Here is a 3,828-nt window from a genome sequence, read left to right as displayed (position 1 = left end):
CCCAGTTATAGCTAGTAACTGTGTGAGGCCAGATTTGAGCTCACAAAGATAAGTCTTCCTAACTCCAGGTGCAGCACTCTATCCACTAAAGCACCTAGCTGCTCTATATGTTCTGAATATTTTTTCCATTTAAATGAATTTGCACACTAATAGTCTAAATTTACTTTTTTAAAAAAATTGAATTTTGTGCAATTTTTGACAGCAGCATTTAGAAATAGCCATTGTGTTAAGCACCAGGGACATGAAGAAAAGCAAATATAGTCTCTGCTGTCAAGTGTACAAACTATATATACACATAATTTAGATATAGATAAAGGTATACATATATAGATATGCATACACATATATAGATATACATATATAGTTACACACATGTATATGATAAATTGGATATAATCTCAGAGGGAAAGCACATTATTAAAGAGGAATGGGAAAAGCTTCTTGGAGAAGGCAGTCAGTGAAGACTTGAAGAAATCTAAAAGGTAGCTATAAGCAGGGAGAGAGGGATAGAGTTCCAGCTGTGGGGTACAGCTAGTGAAAATATTCAGTCAAAAGATGGAGTGTTTTGTTTGAGGAACAGTGAGGCAATTTTACTGAATTAAAGCACATGGATGGGTCCCAGCTTAGCTTTAAAAACAAAACACAGATTTTCTATTTGATCTGAGAGGTAATAGGAGCCACTGGAATATATTGAATGGGACTAGGGGGTGGATTTTTTTGATAGAGTCAAGACCTCTGTATAAGGAAGCACAATTTAACATCGGAGTGGAGGGTAGATTAGAATGGGGAGAAACTTGTGGCAAGGAGACCAACCATTAGGATCTTGCAGTAGTCCAGGCATGAGATAATGAAGGCCTGCACTAAGCTGGTGACAGTGTCAAAACAGAGAAGGGTCAAAATACAAGAAATGTTTCAAAAGGAGGAATAAGATTTTGCAGTTGACTGGATATAGGGGTGGTGAGAAAGAGTGAGGATTGGAGAATGATACCTAAGTTGTGAGCTTGAATGACTGGAAGGATGGCGGTACCCTCAACAGTGTTAAGGAAGTTACGGAGAGGAGAGGGTTTTGGGGAACAGATAGTGAATTCAGTGTTGAACATGTTGACTTTGGGATATTTACCAGACATTTCATTCAACATGTCTAATAAGCAGTTGCAGACATGAGACTAGAGATCAGGAGAGAGATGAGGCTTTAAAAAGCAAATAGAATATTTTATATTTGGCTAAATAGTAGATAAGTAGATCTAAGAATTAGCAGAGAGATGATAGTTGAATCCATGTGAACTGAATGGCAAAAGAATATAGAGGATAGGGCCCATAATAGAGCTTTGGGGGACACTCATGTTTAGCAGACATGACTTTGGTGGAAGAACCAGCCTTAAAAAAAGAGAGTGAGAAAAATATAGATCACATCATGAATTTGCATATTGTGCTTTAAGACTTGCAAATATTGTGTAAGAGTTCTCCATATCTCTTCTCAGTGTCATCTAGAAATTGCAATTCTCTCCTCTGAAGGTCTGACAAAAAACACAAAAACACACACACACAAAACCCCAAACCCAAAACAAACAAATAAACTAGAGGGTGGGAGAGATGGGAAGCAAGAGTTTTACCTGAAAAGATCATAGTAAGCCCTCCAGAGCTGCTCGTGCCTGGAGCCATGGTCCTGCTGCGGCTCTCCCTGCCCACTGAGCTGGCCATGGGCAATGCTGTGCTGGGGCGGGCTTCGTTGACTGGAGTCTCCCTTGGGAGAAGGGTATCCAGAAGATGACCCTTTATGGAAGTACGTGCTGAGTCGCTCCACGTGGGAACACCTGGCGCTGCGGAGCATTTGGAAGCTCACCCTGGAGCAGCCACAGGTGCATTCCATGATGGCTTGTGAGCAGGCACAGCTGCTGGCCAACCTGTCCTGGCTCTTCAAAGCACAAAAGGCTCTGGATATTGGATCCTTTCTAGGCTATACTGCCTTGAGTTTGGCCCTGGCATTGCCTGCTGCTGGACGGGTGGTAGCCTGTGAAATTGATGCTGCTCCCACTGAGCTGGGAAGGGCCTTCTGGAGAGAGGCAGGTGAGGAGCCCAAGATTGACCTTTAGGTGAGGCCAGCTCTGCAAACCCTTGATCAACTGCTAACTGAAGGGGCAGCTGGCACCTTTGACATGGTGGTCATTGATGCTGACAAAGAGTTGTAGCACCTATTATGAGAAGTGTCTGAAGCTTGTTCGATCTGGTGGGATTAGTGTCCTATGGAACACAAGCCATAGAAGGGAGATGTGGCTACTCAGTGTGTCCGAGATCTCAATGAGTGAATCCTGAGGGATTCCTGGGTGCACATCAGCCTCCTACTCCCAGATGGCCTCACTTTGGCCTTCAAGATCTAGGAGACCCGACCAGAATGTCAGGGCAGGAAGAGACAAGTGGTGACAGTGCTGTATGTTGGGAGGGGAAGAGTTTGGGGGCCTGAGCTCATTCATGGGCACATTTTTAAAAGGACAATTAAGATGAGGAATTGGAACCTGGGGGAAAAAAAAGAAAAGAAAAGATCATAGTAAGAGTTATGAAATGAGGAACAATACCCACATCACCTCTCCTTTTTGACCCATGACCTTAATTGGGTACAGTAGTCTAAATCACTGAAGCATAGGAACTCTAGTAGAAACTGGACACATGGTTTCACTCCTATGGAGAACTCCCAAGCAAGAAAACACTCTCCATCAGGGCAGGTCTACCCTTTCTTATAGTCTTAGAGAATTGTTTGGAGCAATGAGAGTTTAGGTGACTTTCCCTGGGTCACACAGCAAACATGTGTCACAACTTGAATGTGAGACATGAATGTAGACTATCCTGACTCTGAGGTTAGCTCTGTATCCACTGTTCATACTGGTTCTGACATTAATCAAAAATATTCAAGAGTTCCAAGCAGGGAATCCTGGGGAAAATGCCTTTTTTTGTCCCCTGGGCAGAATATTAAACCTTGTGCATACACCTGATCGTACCATGAGTTGAACACAATTTTATTTTCATTTCTAGAGCTCAAAACCTCAATCAAACAGCTATGGATTTTGCCTCTTTACTTGGGGGGGTCATTCCCCTTAGACAATCAGGCAGATTTTATCTATTGATTCTCTGGGCATGCCACTCTGTCTTGGAGGAAATTAGATCAGCCCTATGAGATTTATTCCTTCTAGAAGACATGCATTTTTTTCTTTTTTCTTTTTTTTAATTCAATCCTCCATATGCTTGTAAACTAATGCTTTGAAGATGAGGTTTGGCATTTTCTGAATGCCAAAGTTGCTAGGGTTACACCCCTTTCTTCTCTAAAACAACAGTATATTTACATAAACATGAAAACACATATATACATGTGCAAAGATACATGTAAATTAAAATCCTAAATCTCTTTTATCTTCCCTCCTTTCCCACATCTCTACCCTCATCCTTCCTCCATAGAACTCATTTGTTTTTCATGTTAATTTCTCTCCTGGTACCATGGGTACCCAGGAGAGAACTCAGAGCATGCTATAGCTATACACATAGAGAGTGCTGTTAGTTTCTTTAAAAAGGCCTTTTTTCTCCCCCAAGGGACAGGAGCAGGGTGGTATCAGCTGGCTGGCTGGTACTGTACAAAGCAAAGACCCCCAATTTTTTTTTTCTCAGATGAACAGGGTGAGCACCTGCCTGTGGAAGCCATAATTAATGATACACCTCCCTGAATCTAGCTCTCTTCCTTAGGCTAAATCCCTTATGTGAGTGTCTCCAGTGGATTTGTTCTCTTGCAATAGCAAATTCCAATTTGCAACACATTTCTTTAGCGGGCAAGAAGCACACAAG

At 42.2% G+C, this 3,828-nt stretch overlaps 1 pseudogene; it reads left to right on the top strand.

The window, feature by feature from the left end:
• Positions 1 to 1,660: 1,660 nt before the first annotated feature.
• LOC110203456 (catechol O-methyltransferase domain-containing protein 1 pseudogene) lies at positions 1,661 to 2,378 on the top strand (annotated as a pseudogene).
• The last annotated feature ends 1,450 nt before the right edge of the window (positions 2,379 to 3,828 follow it).

Source organism: Phascolarctos cinereus, unplaced genomic scaffold, assembly GCF_003287225.1.
Source record: "Phascolarctos cinereus isolate Bilbo 61053 unplaced genomic scaffold, phaCin_HiC Scaffold_5;HRSCAF=322, whole genome shotgun sequence".
Classification (NCBI taxonomy): Eukaryota; Metazoa; Chordata; class Mammalia; order Diprotodontia; family Phascolarctidae; genus Phascolarctos; species Phascolarctos cinereus.
This window is presented reverse-complemented; position numbering and strand designations above follow the sequence as displayed.